Source organism: Pinus tabuliformis, chromosome 9 (genome assembly GCF_031772625.1).
Source record: "Pinus tabuliformis cultivar Carrire ecotype Pingquan chromosome 9, CPIR1, whole genome shotgun sequence".
Classification (NCBI taxonomy): Eukaryota; Viridiplantae; Streptophyta; class Pinopsida; order Pinales; family Pinaceae; genus Pinus; species Pinus tabuliformis.
This window is the reverse complement of record NC_142307.1, coordinates 107,512,988-107,530,767: the sequence shown is the minus strand read 5'-3', so window position 1 is coordinate 107,530,767 and position 17,780 is coordinate 107,512,988.

The following is a 17,780-nucleotide window of genomic DNA, read 5'->3' as shown; positions in this document are numbered from 1 at the left end:
GGCCTTCTCTGAATTCCTAATTAGATACTTAAAAAGAATATACGATCTAAGACATAGGCCAGGGCCTGGTAGACCTCCAAAAATTCCCACTCTAAATGAACCTCAAATCAAATCTTTTGAAACCCACATAACAATCATTCAACCATTAAATCAAACACCTGAAACAAGCCAAATTTGCTGGGAAAAATGTTGAAGGGGAGGGGGGGTGGGGGGGCGGGCGGGGCGTGAATCAGTTTTTTAACTTTCACAATAATGTTTTTCCTTTTCAAAATGTATATGCTATTTTTCTAAAACCAACCAGTGTATGTCCACGCTTATAAAGAATGAAAGCAGTGTATTTATAATAAACTTTGATAAACAACTAATTCATTGTCTTAAATCAGAGTGTGATGCATTTACTAAGCAGTAAACAGATGCAGTAAGAATGCAATAAAACAACACACATAAGTAGCACACATGAACACCATTATTTTTCAGGTGGAAACCCAATGTGGGAAAAAATCACCATTTTTGTTGTCTCAGTCTTCAATCTTCTTATAATAAAAAGTGTTTGCAAGTTTTGTACTAGTGCAGACTTTTCCAGTACGCATGCATCTACCTGCTGAAGGCTACAACCTTCACTCATTTTATAGCTTCTATTGAAAGGGAGCTCCAACCCCCTAGCTCTTGTACTGGCTGATATGTTTACCAGTGTAGGCATTTACAGGGTAAGTTCCTCAGAAAGAACACCAAAAGGACACCGCTCACAACTAGATCTCAAATCAATACACCAGTATTTTTGACGTGGTTAAAACCCTCAAAGTGCAAGGAGGGAAACAGTCCATGGCCTATCCCAACGTGGGTACTACAGGCAATTTATTAATCAAAGAATGAAAATTTACATAAGCTTCTCTCATGCACGGATTACCCGAACAAAGACCCTCCATGCGCTTTAATTAGAACTGATGGACCAATCGGGTGTCAAGCCACAGATCAAGTGTCGGTAATACCGAGGAGAGAATGAACCATCGGATCACTACATATCGTGACCGTCAGATTGTAAGTTACAAAATGTACAATGGTAAAGAAACACACTTTACCTAACTCTATACCTAACTCTACACTAGACCAAGTTGAATTTAACTATATCCTATGTGTCGGAATATCCTAACATCCCCCCTTAAGAACAACTTGGGATAGGATTGAAGGATTTACAAATATGACACAATAGGAGAAGGAAGGAGGCACTAGAGCCTATCCCCCCTTAGTGACAACTTCCTGAACTCCAAGCATATATCGAAGTTTAGTGAACTTTGCCTCTGTGAGAGCCTTTGTGAAGATGTCTGCAACCTGATCATCTGTTGGACAATATTGCACTTCAAGAACATGGTCATGAATGAGCTTTCTGATGAAGTGCATGTGTAGTTCAATGTGTTTGCTGTGTTGATGCTGGACTGGATCTTTGCATAGTTGAATGGCACTTTGATTATCACACCAAAGTGTGGTTGGATGCTGCTGCTCAAAGCCAAACTCTGATAGGATCTGACGAAGCCACAAGGCTTCCTTACTAGCTTCCACGGCACCACGATACTCTGCTTCTGCTGACAAAAGAGAAATGGCAGCCTGTTTCTTACAAGCCCATGTAATAGGTCCTGAACCAAGAGTGAAGACATAACCGGTAGTAGACTTCCGATCATCAGGGTCACCAGCCCAATCAAAATCAGTGAAACCAACTAATAGAGGAGCTGCTTTGGCACTGTAATGAATCCCAAACTGTACTGTACCTCGAACATAACGAAGTATTCTTTTAGCTGCTTTCCAATGACTTTCACGGGGGTTTTGCATAAAACGAGCAACAAGGCCAACAACAAAGGAAAGATCAGGACGAGTATGGGTTAAATACAAGAGTTTTCCTACAAGTTGACGGTATAAGGTAGCATCAACTTCAGGAGAAGTACAAGAGACTGAAAGTTTGACTCCAGACTGAAAGGGAGAAGGGGCTGGCTTACAGTCTTCCATGTGAAAATGACGAAGAATATCACAAGCATACTTGGACTGGGAAAGGAAAATACCCTCCGTGGATTGCAAGACTTGAAGACCGAGAAAATAGTGTAAGTGTCCTAAGTCTGTCATTTCAAATTTCTTTTTAAGGCTGGACTTCACATGGTTTATAAGGTTGGGATCACTACCAGTAAGAATAAGATCATCAACATAAAGAACAAGGATGATAAGAGAGTTGCCCACTTTCTTGGTGTAGACAGTATTGTCAGAATGACACCTAGAAAAGCCAGATTCTAAAAGAAAGCTATCCATTTTGGCATACCAAGCCCGAGGAGCTTGCTTGAGGCCATAAAGGGATTTCTTAAGTCGACAAACAAGGCTGGAGTCTGTTTGTATGAAGCCAATGGGTTGTTCCATATAGATTTCTTCCTGCAAGTCCCCATGCAAGAAGGCAGATTTAACATCCATCTGATGGACTTCCCATTTTAAAGAGGCAGCAAGGGAAAGAACAAGGCGGATAGAGTTCATTTTGGCAACAGGGGAGAAGGTTTCAGTGTAGTCAATGCCTTCAACCTGTGAAAAGCCCTTAGCAATGAGACGAGCTTTATGTTTATCAACTTTCCCATCTGGTCCATACTTGGTTCTGTAAACCCATTTACATCTAACAAGTTTGCGTCCCTTTGGTAGAGGAACAAGATCCCATGTATCATTTGTCATCAATGAATGATATTCTTCATTCATAGCTGCTTCCCAATGTGGATGGCCTGAAGCTTCTGCAAAAGTGTCAGGATCATGATTTACTGGAGCTTGAGCCAGTAAAGAAGAGGCTCTTTCAAACTGAGAACGTGTACGTCGCTGATCTGTAGGATCACCGGCAAGATCACCTGCTGCATCCCGAGTAGCACGGACCCATCTTGGAAGTTGAGGATCCTGAGAAGGTGGGGGAGGATTATCATCCTCGCTTTCATCATCTGAAGAAGAAATGTTTTCAAAAGTAGAAGAGATAGGAAGAGGTGGCACATCCGCCGGACTAGGCTCGCAGGCCGATTTATTTTCATCAAATTTTACATCTCTTCTAATGATAACATTTTTGGACTTAAATGGAATAAGTCTATAACCTTTTACATCTTCAAAATATCCAACAAAAGTACATTTCTCACTCTTAGGTTCTAAAGCTTTATGCTTTTCATCTGGAATATGGGCCCATGCTTCACTTCCAAACACACGAAAGTGACTTACATCTGGTTTAATGGAACTCCAAGCTTCTTCTGGAGTGATATTCTCTAGAACCTTAGTAGGAGTGCGATTGATTATATAATTTGCACAATTAATTGCTTCGGCCCAAAAACTAAGACTGAGTCCTTTAGATTGCAGCATACAATTAGCCATTTCCTTTAAGGTGCGATTTTTCCTTTCAGCTACACCATTTTGTTGTGGAGTGTATGGAACAGTATGTTGCATTTGAATTCCATTTTCGGTGCAAAAGTTGATGAATGTGTTTTTAACATATTCTCCACCATTATCAGTTCTTAGCTTAAGAATTTGATGTCCAGATTGTTTTTCAACAAAGGCTTTGAAGGCCAAAAATGTGTTAAATACTTCGCTCTTGAGTTTTAAGAAGTATACCCAAGTGCGTCTGGAGAAATCATCAATGAAAGTTAAGAAGTACTTGCAGCCAGAGAATGAAGCAACAGGAAGAGGACCACATAAATCACTGTGCACAAGCTGTAAAGGGGCTGAGGCGTGCCAAGAGGCACGTTTGTCAAAACTGTCCCGATGATGTTTTCCGAGTACACATCCGGAACAAACACCATCTCTGCAAGATACCATAGGAAGACCTGTCACCATATTTTCTTTACATAGATGCTGAAGGGAGCGATAGTTTAAGTGACCAAATCGCTCATGCCAAAGTTTGCTCACTTCATCATTATGAGCAACAAATACTGAGGGAAGATTTGATGACCCAAAGTTGTGAAACTTATACAACCTTGTGGAATCATCAGCAAGACCAGTAGCTAGAATCTGTTTAGGATCTTTTAGATCCTTGATTACAACATCATGAGGTGAAAATTCAACAATTTTACCTTCACCTGAATGAGTTATCTGATAGACAGATAGAAGGTTGCAGGATAAGGTTGGAACACATAATACATCATTAAACTGACCATTGTCTAGATGAACAGTTCCAGTCCCTACAACATTAAGAGATCTATCATCACCAACATATATATTTTTGGTGTTACAATCATTTAAAGAAGAAAACATGGCTTGGTTTTTGGCCATGTGATAAGAGGCTCCAGAATCAATGAGCCACTCATGAGAATGAGAAGAAGAAGAAGATACATTTAATGCATAACCAGACTGAGATGATTGACAACGACATGCAGAAAGTGCCATTCCGGAAGTTGAAGTTGAAGTAGGCTCCACATGGATGTTATGTTTCTTCATTGCGGCTTCCAAGGCTTCCATCTTCTTAAAGCATTTAGATTCTAAGTGGCCATCTCGATTACAAAAGTTACAATGTCTATCAGTCTTCTTCCATTTGTTTTTATTGGTCTTATCATTTTGCTGAAATGATCTTTCATTTTGAGGCTGAGTTGGTTTAGGACCATTCTTTTGAGGATATGACTTCTTAGGATTCTTTGAATTTGGTTGCTGTTGGGCGGCTAACGCTTTCGTGGAAGAGTTTCCAAGATTAAGAAGACCAAGGTGTAAGAGTTTTTCTTGTTCTCTTATTAAGGAATCACAAAAGGAGTCAAAGGAAGGGGCCTTGTAGTCTTTTCCTTGACAAATGAAAGCTTCCCTTGTAGAATGGAAAGTGGAAACAAATACAGAGTAGGCTGGTCCCAACTTAGTAAAGATGGAATAAATAAGGTTACCATCTTCTTTCTTAACTTTAACACCTTCCAAGAGATATCTAAGGGTCTTGAATTTGGACAAGAAATCTTCAATGCAAGAAAAATTATTAGGATCCAAAGTAAGCAACTCATTTTCAAGTTGATGGACTCTAATTTCATTTTTAATCCCAAAAACTTTAGCGAGTTTTTCTAATGCTTCATGAGGAGTCTCAAGGTCTGCAATGTGGAATCTAAGATCAGGAGAAATAGACATCCCTATCAAACCACGTGCTTGATCTTGTCTATTTTCCCATTTTGCAACCTTGTCTTCATCTTTTGGTTTCTTCTCTTGGTCTGTGGCTATTCTGAAGAGACCTTTACTTCTAAGTAAATCTTCCATGTAGGCTACCCATTGGAAGTAGTTAGTGCTGTCAAGAATGACTTGGCATGGACTTTCCATTTTTAAAAAAAACTGAAGCTGAAGATGCTGAAAGTAAGTGTTCCAATGGATAGATCTCGAAAAAATAGGCGGTTTTAAAAAAAACGGCTCTGAAAAAGGCTTCCGGATGAAGAAGTTATGGCTTTTTGAAAAAACATTGTTGAAGTTGCCGGCAAAGTGCGCGAATGTGCGGGAATGAAAAAATCCGCCCCCACAAAATGGAGACTTGAACCCAAGACCTCTACTCTCTTAAAATAGCTTTGAACCAATTGATCTATACAAAAAATTTGAGAGAGAGAGAGAGAGAGAGGGAGAGGGGGGGGGGCCTTGGTTTGCGTGCTTTTTAAAAAAAAATCTCAAAGTTAGCTTTAGCCGAAAAACTAAAATTTTTTCTCAATGTTTCTGATTTTCCGAGATCACACTAAGGTGCAGGGAAAAGAGCATACGCATGAGAAAAATCCTTCCTTTCTGTTTCTGATTTGCCCAGATCGCACAGAGTCGCAGGGCAAAGAGCATACGCAGAAATGAAAGGTATAGATCCGGTTAAAAAAAGGCTAAATAAACCGAAACCGAAATAAGCAGAGAGAAAATAACAGTAAACTGCAAAAAAAACACTGTATACCTCCCGATCTGAAAAATGACGCAGCTAGGGCTACCGGAAACCTTTTCGCGTGAAACAAAAGGGGTTCCTCACTGGAACAGATGCTCCGAACGCAACAGAGCAGTCCTCTCGGCCCGAAAGCAGTCAGAAACAACAGATCTAGGAAACGACAGCCGCATGCAGTTCTACCGGCTTCAGATTTGGATCACCAATGGACGCGGCCCTCAAATAGCTCTGATACCATGTAGGAATTTACAGGGTAAGTTCTTCAGAAAGAACACCAAAAGGACACCGCTCACAACTAGATCTCAAATCAATACACCAGTATTTTTGACGTGGTTAAAACCCTCAAAGTGCAAGGAGGGAAACAGTCCACGGCCTGTCCCAACGTGGGTACTACAGGCAATTTATTAATCAAAGAATGAAAATTTACATAAGCTTCTCTCATGCACGGATTACCCGAACAAAGACCCTCAATGCGCTTTAAATAGAACTCATGGACCAATCGGGTGTCAAGCCACGGATCAAGTGTCGGTAATACCAAGGAGAGAATGAACTGTCGGATCACTACATATCGTGACCGTCGGATTGTAAGTTACAAAATGTACAATGGTAAAGAAACACACTTTACCTAACTCTATACCTAACTCTACACTAGACCAAGTTGAACTTAACTATATCCTGTGTCGGAATATCCTAACAACCAGTACATAGGCACCAGCCTACATAAGGCTACTACCTTAACTCTTTCTCCAGGGACCACATTTAATAAATTTTCAGACTGGATACTCTTGGTACACAACAATACAATATGAAGGCCATGTTTCATCAAATTTTCATAATGGACCCATCAGTAACACCAATCACCAGTACAATACAATCATTAAATATAATTGCATCTATCAATAATCAGTCAATCTAAACAATCAGATCACTGTCACCAGAACACAGAGCTGAACCCAGAACACTACATCAACAACTAGAACCAACTGCAACCTCAAAAATCATATGCCAGAATGTATACGGTACTTCGGTGAAGCAAACCTCCATGTATACGCTACTTAAGTGAAGCCAACCTCCATGTATACACTACTTCCTTTAACCCAACTTGTGTATACCTCTAAAGATACTGAATCATAAAACCTCTGAACCAAAAATTATACCAATCAGTGACATTCTGAAGATCTACTGTCAATTTATAGAGTTCTAAACATATAGAAACAAAGATCACCCTTCTCACTTAATCAATCAATCAACCAGACTCAATCTCCTTATACAATCAGATTTACTTTTAGATGTTATGAAGACATCATTTACAAACAATAGTAAAACAACAACACTGATTAGATTGATTATTCATCTATGAAAAACAAGTTTTTCTTCTGCATACGCTACTTGGAAGTGCCGAATCAACATGTATACATGCCTTCACCAAGGTGAACCAACGTATAGATCTGCAAATAATAACTTACAACTTCACAACTATTTGAGACTTCTGACATACCCAGATCATAATATTTAAAGTCAAAAACATGTGTTAACATTCAAATCTAGCCCATCCATTATTAGATCACACAATGATAATTCATTTTAGGTCTCATGATCCTGATCCAACATTGCATCCAATGGTGCACAAGATATTCCAAATCATATTATAACCATAGCCTTTACAACATAAAATATACTTCAGATAGATGTATTCATGAAAAACCCTTTCACTTGCACACTTAGCCCTTTGATCTTCTCCTCCTTATATAGTTTTATCCTTTCTCAATACCTCAGACCAAAACAACACTTAGAACCTATGGTATTCTTGGACGAGATCAAGTAACCATTATTTCGCTCAATATTGTGGGCTATTACCATGGTATGGACCCTTGGTATTCATTAATCTTAATTTTCCATCCCATACGTGATTTTCCTCTTGTGAAAGTGTGTGCATACGTATACGCACCTTTTGTTCTGTGAACCCACTTGTATACGCTATTTGGACTAGGTGAACCAATGTATACAACTTAAAACATTCTTTTTCTTCAATTTCTTGATTCTAATCTGTAGTCCTTTGTCCCATCATCTTGTTCTTCTGTACCATTACCCTGTTACCTCTAAATTGATCTATTACAACGTGACTTTCCCTTTATCAAATCTAAACTGACCTGTGAGTGGGTTGCCATTTGTTAGCACCTAAATCTGCCTTAGGTTGAAGGAAGGCAAAAATTAGGGTAACCACAAACCACGCTCAGTCTGGTAGCTAGCCCTACCAGAACAGGAGAGGGCTCTCTCCGAGTCATGCTCAGTCAATAGATAATCAAAAATGGTCTGAGATGACTTACAGTGAAATATTGATCTTAGGCTAGTAAGTGAATAGGGATACAAGAAGCCATTTTCATGAATGACCTAGCTTCTGGGATGGTATGGGACCAACAGTCAGCAAAGAACAGAGAATTTAATACAAAGGCACATATTATTCCGTGAGGCAAGGTAGGCGGAAAATGTAGCAATTTAGTTTGAGGTAATGCGAAATTAATAGATTGCTGAAGAAAGTGAAAAGGGCATAGTTACATGAATCCTGTTCAACAGAAGAAAAACAATGAACATGAAATTTTCCCATAGGCAGAGAAATAAAATTTAATTCTACCTAATCTCACTCAGAAAATTTCACTGGAAATGAACATGAATTGAATTATGAAACATAACAAAATACATATGAAAACATAAGAGACACATTTTCTACACTCACAACCGCAAGAATCTCATGAAACAGAGCTGCTGCCTTTCATTAATTCTCTGTCAAAATTACACATTGAAGAAACAGAGTTTCTTTCCCACAGTCTCCCAGAAGTTACAAGCCAACCAAACCTTTGCAAATAGCTTGCATACAATATATAGAATGTGTAAGGAAGAGATAGAACGCCCAAGGGTTGGGGAGTTACTCGAATCATTGCAAAATGGAGATGGAGAGCCAACCATCAGCTACAGGTGCAGCGCTACAAACATGCCATTTGGCTTGGGTGACGTTTGCCTTCCTTCGCCACTTGGATAGAAGCCAATCTGGAGAAAAAATACTTTAAATGCCACCTTTGGTGCCAAAAAACCGAAGTGTTGATGAGCAGGCCCACTTGCAGAAGTCGCGAACCGAAATTTCGCGAAACGGAAGCAAATTGGGCAATTTTTCCTCTGTGCGCCGCGCTACTTTGGGGCCTGTTTTGGGGCACTTTTAGATGTCCAAATTGTGCACAAGTGGGCTTGCTGGAAATCTTGTCCTGTCTACTTTCTAATCCCACTAGAATTTTTGAATTTGGTGCTCATTTTCCCCTCCAAATATTCATTCTCCCAAGACTGCTTCATGTGTGTCAAAAAAGGGGCAGAGAGGCCATTTTTGGGTGTTTTTTGACCCTCTGGAGACTCATATCTTGCGAAAATTTCTTGTTCAGGAACCAGTAGTCGTGATTTTCCATGATGAATCCAAAAATGCAAACCATTCCTCATTTGGAGCTCTAGAATTTTAGCGCCGCGCCACTGGGAGAAAAACCCTGTGTTTTGCCCAAAAATTTGTCATGTGACCAAAAATTCCCCAAGTTTCTTGAAATTTGGGCTGGAGGTTCCCAACGGGGTGTTATGATGGGCCAAGGAAGTATCAGGTAATATTTGAAGCTGATATTACTCTTTTGCCTCTTTTTCCTTTCTTGTTGCTTTCCTAATTTCGCCTTTAAACTCCTTATCCGGGCCCTTGCACTCATATTTCGTGTCCTGTAACGATAAGAAATGTGTCTCAGCAAGGCAAGGTCCTGATCGGCCTTGTCCAGCAGCCTCTCTAAGTGTACGTTCATGCTCTCGAGATGGGCCTCCCGATCCTCATTGATCTCTTTCTCCAATGATGTGAGCTCAACTCTTCTCCTTTGCGCAACTTGGCGATGCTCATGAATGTTTTGCAGCTCCATAATCGTCGGTTGATCCTCAAGATGCTTGTTTCTCTGCTCCAGGTACCTCATGTTCCACTTGGCCCTCTCCAAGTCAAGGGATAAGGACTCAATCATTGATTGCTACTCCTGGATGATCTCTGTAAGCTCTGCATTTGTTGGTTCTGTATTTGTCTCATCATCATGGAGGAGAACGAATTCGGTCTCTCATTCACCTGATGGCCTTTCCTCCTACACTGGCTCCTTACCTATGCCCTACTCATGTGATGCCGATGTTGGAAGTGAGGCCCCTTCCACCTCGGGTGAAGATAACACTCGCTTTGCTGTTGCAAATAAGGTTCTACTGCCTCTCTGATAGGTGATGTATACTGGCATAGTAGCAATCTCATGTCGCTCATACTGATGAGATGGGCCACCTATCTCATGCTCTGCCTCTGATACTACCTGTGGAGCGCTGAAGAAGTCACGGGAGATGAAGTCCTCCCAAGCAATACCCTGCAATCCCAACTGATGATCTACCAAAATCCGGATAAGAGCAAAGTGATAAACACTGTTAAGCTGCTGTCGAGGGGTCTTGTGCTGCATGAAATTTTTCATCCTCTCTATGTTCCCGCAGATGAAAAATGGGAGGTTCATCATTCACACCCTGGTAAAGTGCATGAGCAACCTGATGTGATAGGAATAAAGGCGAGAAAACCTCCCCTCACAACTGAAGTATTTCATGATCAGTTTCATGAGCGAAGCATACTTATCTCTCAAAAATCTGAACGGGAAAACTCTCATGAGTTGACTCAAACAACTGGCCTTAATGTAAGACTCATAATGATGCCTCTCCACCTTCTTCTTCTTATGCCATTGTTCTCCAACATTTGGTATGCCTGTTGCCACTGATATGGCTTCGGGTGTCAATGTGAAAGTGACCCCAGCCAAGATAGACTAACCTCCATGTAGGTGAAGTGCAAAAAGATGGGCCAACTCATGATGAACTCTGACATTTGCTACCCTTTGACAAAATTCAAAACATGGTAAGTGCTGGAAACATGACATAGCAAGAGGGCATGCCTGCAACTCGGTGAGGGTGTTTGGCTCATCTCTAACATGTTTGCCACTCCGGTGATGTCTCCTGGGGGCCTGTTCTCTTGAAGCTATATCAATGTGGGTCCCCTCCTCATATTCTGATGAAACCTCAGATGCCATGACTGCTGTTTTGTAAAGTGAATTTAGGCTGCCCTTTGATTATAGTGAAGCTAGAGGTTGCTTTGACAATCTGCCACCAAGGGGACAATTAAAAAGGGAGTATTAGGAGGGGGATAATATAATGGGAATAGGGGTTTATAGGAGAATTTTGTTTAGGGATATACAGGGGGTTTTGGGGTATTTTGATAGGGTAGGTTTTGTGTTTTTGGCAAGGTAAGGTTTTAGGGTTTGTAAGGTAGGGTTTGGGATTTATTTAGCAATAGGAAGAGGGGAAAGGGAGTATGATTTTGGTAGTGTTAGGGTAGTGATTATGGGGACAATGGCATAGGGGAATAAGGAACAGGGGTAGGGTAGGAAGAATAACCTTGGCAGCAATATCACTGTAGCACAAACCCTAGCATAATGGTTTTCTTTGGTGTCTTCTTTGTGTTTGCTTTATGAATTTTTTTTTCATTTTATTATAGGCATAAAATCATCATATTACCCATAAAAATTGGTGCACAATTGAATTTAGGTAGCCTAGCTTGCAAATAGAAGAGCTCCACAAAAAATTTGAGTGGATTTGGTAGGTTCTGGGCACTATATCCCTATCCGCCATGCGCAAAACCCAGTGCGCCGTGCGGTCCGAGTGCTCCGCGCCAGTGGTAATTTTGAACTGTGGGCGGGCTCTGTGTGCGCCGCGCCCGGTGTGTGCGCCGCGCCCGGTGTGTGCGCCACGCCCCTGTCTGTGTGCGCCGCGCACCTTCAAACTGCCTCCAACTCCCTCAAACACTCACGATGCACACTCACACCCTTTGCAACGTTTCTCCAAGGCTTGGATTAGCACAATGCCTTTGATTTTGATGCAAACTTGTATATATAGCTTTGGAGGTCATGTTTTAAATATAATTTTTAAAAAACCCACTTTTCTAATGTCCTGTTCAACACTTTTTACTGATTTTAATATAACCCTGATTTTGACTTTTCCTCTGAAATTTTGGGTCAAACAATGAAATTTTCGACACTTTTTGTAGGGATTGCATGACAGAGCATCCGGTCACGGGAACCATGACTGCACCTGAAGAAATCAACTTTCAACTATTTTTGAAAATTTTGTCACAAATGACACTATTTGACTTTTCTTCAAAACAGAGTTTTGAAGAATAGTCGAAGTCTATCAATATGATGTTGAAAGTCTATGAATCATTACTTTGCATGAACATCACTCTGGCCTGCATGGCTTTACTAGACATATTTAAAGACCGAATTGTTTTAATTCCTAGACCAAATGACCAAAAATGACCTTTGTCCATTGAAGGACCAGAATTTGACTGTCATGGACTTTTTGATTATCTAACACAAAGACATAAGCTAGTAGGAGCCAGACATGAGGGGAAATGACTAGCATGACTTTCTCTGTCAGATCATGGCATGCCCCTAGTGGAATGCAGTTGAGTGAATGGAGCGGGACACCTAAAAATGAAATTCATAAAGAGTTTTTATCTCTGACGGAGGACTGACCAGATCGACTCTAACATTGGCTCCAATGGGGGATGATATTATGAGTTGGTTAAAGCGCCCAACTCATAATTGGCGAACTTGTGGGTTCAATTCCTGCTGGTATTTTAAAATAATTATTAATAATTAATAATTATATTTATTTTATTTTAATTTCTACGTAATTTATCGAGTCAAAATACATTATAACACCTACACCTCTACTCCTACTCTAGAGGACAACTACCTCTGAATGCAACAGTTCAATATTCTAGAAAAAGAAATAAATGAATAAACGAATTAAAGAATACTCTGCATAATGACATTCCATTTGGAGGAGCTAGACAATGCCTTTTGTCCATTGGGCTATGGAGTCATCATTTCGACTACAACACAGGACTCTGACTTATTTATGAAACTGAAATGATCAAGAAATTGACTCAAACTTGATATTGAAATGACTCAAAAACTAACTTGACAGACTGAAACCAAACTGAAATAAAAATGGTATTTACAATGACAGTGGAAGTAGCGTTAATAAATCAATAGTGGTACCGCTTGAGCAGCCGACCATTGATCAGCCCTCCTGGACAATCTTCCCCGTTCATTTCCTTCAGAAGAAAGGCATTCTGACCCCTATATGCTGCAATTTTGAAAGGACCTTTCCAAATATTCTCGAACTTTCCGTGCTTACCTTTCTCTTCATTCCTTGCATCCCACTTCAGCACCACATCATCCAACTGAAATTTATCTGCCTTTGCTTTTCTGTCATAGATTTTCTTTATTTTCTCCTGCAATTTGGATGTGTTCTTGAAAACTTCTTCTCTTGTCTGCTGCAAGTGGACCATTTGATTCAACCTTCTCTGCATGGGATCTTCTTCACTTCCGGCCTCCTGAAGAAGTCTGACTACCGGGGCAGCGAGAGAGGTGGGAAATACTGTGTCAACTCCATAAACAAGCTCAAATGGTGACATACCAATGGATTTTTTCTGACTGATCCGATCTGCCCAAAGCGCATGGACCAACCTCTTATTCCAGCTCTTTTTATTTATTTCCAGCAGCTTCTTGATAATGTTGACCAATGATTTGTTTGAAGATTCCACCAATCCATTTCCTTGTGGATGATAGGTAGTTGAGTGACCCAAAATGATGTGATACTTATGACAAAATTCTACCATCCTTTTTTATTTGAAAGCTGCTGCATTATCGGTGATTAACTTATTTGGACAACCAAAGCGAGACAAGATGTTATTTTCAAGAAATGAAATGATTACCGTATCTGTAGCTTGTCTGGTGGGAGCTGCCTCAATCCATTTTGTGAAATAGTTTGTCACTGTAAGGATCCATCTATTCTGTCCGGAAGAAGCGGGATGAATATCCCAATGAAATCCAACCCCCACTGCTGGAAAGGAGCACTCACCTCAATAGGCTTAAGTGGCAAAGGCTGTAATTTCTGTTTTCCTTCGAAAATCTGACATTTATGACAACGCTTGACCATCTTGTACACATCGGCAAACAATGTAGGCCAATAATACCCTGCTCTCAAAATTTTGTTCGCTATTGACTTCCAAAAAAGGTGACCACCACACTCTCCTCCGTGGAAATCCTCCATAACTTTCTTTGCCTCCTCTTCCACCAAACAATTTAATAAAATGCCACCGGGATCTTTCCAATACAGTGCATAATTTAGAATGCAAAACTTGGCAGCCTTCAACTTGAGTGTTCTCGCTTTATTTCTAGTCATGCCGGGCGGTGGTGATAGATTTTTTAGCACATATATTATATCTGAATACCATGGGGATAGAGAAAACATTTCAGATACCTGAATGGATGATATTTCCTCGTTCTCATCAGACATAGCAGCGATCAGATTTATGTCCAAGGCATGCAAGTTTGATTCGGCCATTAACTTCGCCAACCCCTGTCCTTTGACCAGCTTTGTGGGCTTTATTTCCACATCATATTCCAGCAAGGCTGCAATCCATTTGCCTCTTCTTCCTTCCGGATCGGTCTGCACTAAAACATCTTTTACAACAGCGTTAGGAACATAGGCCAAAATATGAGAATGTAGAATATATACCCGGAAGTCCTTCAATGCCTTCACCAGTGCCAGGGCTTGCTTCTCAATGATGTTGTACTTTAAAGTTGCATCTCTTATAGCCTTGCTGAAGAATGCAATGGGTCTTTCATGATCATCTCTTTTCTGCAATAATACTGCTGCCATAGTGTGCTCCGAAGCAAATGAAAACAATATGAAATCCTGAGTGTAGTCCGGGCTGACTAGAACTGGAGCTGAAGAAAGGGCCAATTTGACCAAATTGAAATATTTTACCGCCTCCTCTGTCCATTTCACTTGGCTGTCCTTCTTGAGCATGTTGGTCATCTCTCTTAAGTCTTCAGCAAGATTAGGTACAAAGCGACGTAGAAAATTCATCTTACCATTGAACGATTGTATCTCCTTTTTATTCCGGGGCAGATCGATTTGCTGAATTGCTTGCACATGTGCTGGGTCAATATGAATGCCATCCTTTGAAATGATGTGCCCGAGCAATTTGCCTTCCTCCATGGAAAATAAGCTCTTCTTAGGATTCAGCGATAAACCATATTTTCTGCACTTTTGAAAGACACCTTTTAGATGATGCATGCGCTCTTCATCAGATTTCGAAAACAACGTCAAATCATCCAGGTACACCACCAAAAACACATCCTTCTCATTCACAAAAGCCAAGTCCATTGCACGCTGAAATGTGGCACCTGCATTCTTTAAACTGAAAGGCATTTTGGCATAATGAAAGGTTCCCCATGGAGTGGTGAATGCTGTCTTGTCTCTGTCATCTTCATGGGCAGAAATTTGGTTATATCTGGAATAACCATCAAGCAGTGACATACGAGATGCCCCCACTACTCGCTGAAGTATATGGTCCATTTTGGGCAGTGGATAGTTGTCCTTCAATGAGACTTTATTGAGATTTTTGAAATCAATACACAAGCGGATCTCACCTGTATTCTTTCGTATGGGCACTAAGTTAGAGATCCAATCTGAAAATATGATGGGCATAATGATAGCTGACTTGTACAACCTGTTTACCTCCTTTTCAATAGATGGCAACAACTTTGGATTTATCCTTCTCAGCTTCTGTCTAAATGGTTTTTGATTGGGCTTGATGGGTATCGTGTGCTGAATAATATTGGTATCATAGGTCTTTAAATCAGAATAGTCCCAAGCAAACACATCTGCAAATGAAGCCATCAAACTGATGTATTTTTCCTTGATCTTTGGTGGTAATGCTTTAGACTATTTTACCAACTTAGGATTGGCAGCTGTTCTGATGTTGACCTCTTCTACACCTTTCTCTGTTGGCTACAATGTTGGCTTGCGGGCTACATCATCCTGATCAAAAAGCTCTTCTAGAGGTATCAGGCCTTTAGGAATAATGTTAGTCTTCAGCTGCAACACATCCATTTTATTGATCTGCACGTCATCTGTACCATTCCCTTTACCATCGTCATTTTCTACATCAATTGAGGTTTCTTTGAACTTGCCTTTGTTTTGCAGAAAATCCTTAATTTCCTCATCATCTTGAAACACTTGCCAATATCTTTGATTGTATAGAATGGTTGGACGATGCTTGACATGGATTTCAAATTTATTGCTGGAGTTCATGGGGATATTCAAACTACTTGCTGCCTTAGAAAGAGCATCAGCAATACTATTTTGTATACGAGGCACACATGTCAAGGTGTATTCTGAAAATAATTTTAAGATGTCTAAAACTGCATTACGATAGGCCCGCATCCTATGATGCTTTGCTTGATACTCGCCTCTGACCTGCTTTATTACCAATTCGGAGTCGCCATATACCAAAATCATTTTAGCATTCAACTTTCTAAGAATCTTCAGGTCAGCAATTAGAGCTTCATACTCAGCTTCATTGTTTGAACACTCAAAGGCTAGCTTGTAAGAGTAAACCCTCACACTGCTAGGCATTTTGTTTGGGGAGGAGAAAGGACTGCGTACCCAAATTCCAATTCCAGCGCCATCATTTCCTACTGCTCCATCAAAATCCATGGTCCACAAGCCTTCTTCCTCCTCTTGTAAGTGCTAGAAATCTGTTTGTTGTGCCTTGTCTGCTTGTTGTCCATTACTTTCAGCTGATTGCCCAACATTGTTCTGCTGTTCTTGTCCTTCTTTCTTCAAAATTTCTCTGAAATTTTCTGTTATTTCTGGAATATCATCTGCTTCTACTATCTGACTATGTATATCATTTAAACTATCTGAAAACAAAACAAAAGACTCTAAATTTGTATCTACATAGTTAATTGGATGATTTATAGGTTTCTCCTTGCTTGTGATCATATATTTCATTTTTTGTTCCCGATATAATTTCCTCATTTGTCCAAACACTAGGATCGTTGCATAGGAGAAATCCAGTTGTAGTGTCCCTTTCAATTTCGCTACCTAAGACCTGGAGAGAAGCATGCCAAACCTTGGAGGAATATCTGCTACCACCGCATCCATTAAAACATTTTTCATGGGAAGCTGATCCAAACTCACAACCAAGTCTTTGATGAGTCCTATACATCTCACTCAGCTGGAATCAAATGAATAGAGATTGTGGTACTGTCGGGTGATGTCCAGACCAAGCTTATCCATGATAGCCTTCGGCATGAGATTGTGAGAAGCTCTGAAATCGAGCATGGCATTATGTAGCATAAAATCATGCAATCTTAAACTGATATAAAAGGGTGGCACATCGCTGTCAGGAGACTCACCATTCGATGCTGGTCCAAAAATCATTTCAGGTTGATCATCTTCTACATTTACCATGTCGGACATTGGGTCCAAATTCAACATTTTAGATATCTATCCTCTATAACTGTTGTTCTTCATTATTTCAGTCAAGGGGATGGATACCTTTAACTTAGAAATCTCATTCTCTAAGCTAAAAGTGGGAGTCTTTTCTACCTCTTTGACTGGGATCTCTTTCTTTTCTTTTTCTTTTGATGCAGCTTGCTGCTGTGATTGTTCTACTGATTTTGATTTGATACTCTCCGGACCAACCGCCTCTTTTCCTTTTCTTTGTGTAGCTGATGAATCATTCTTTGTTGTTTCAACCTCCTTATTTTTTTGAATTGGTTTGGCTGACACATCTCTGTTTCTAAGTGAATACCACTGCTGCTGTGTGGACAGAGCATTCATATACTCCCTTTGATACTCCTATGATTCTTCTTCTAAAACAGTGTCACTAGCTAGAATGAAATCCGTGTCTTTGTGTGTAGCTGAACTCACGCACGCTCTTCTTCTTCGATAATGTAAGTAGGCAGCTCAT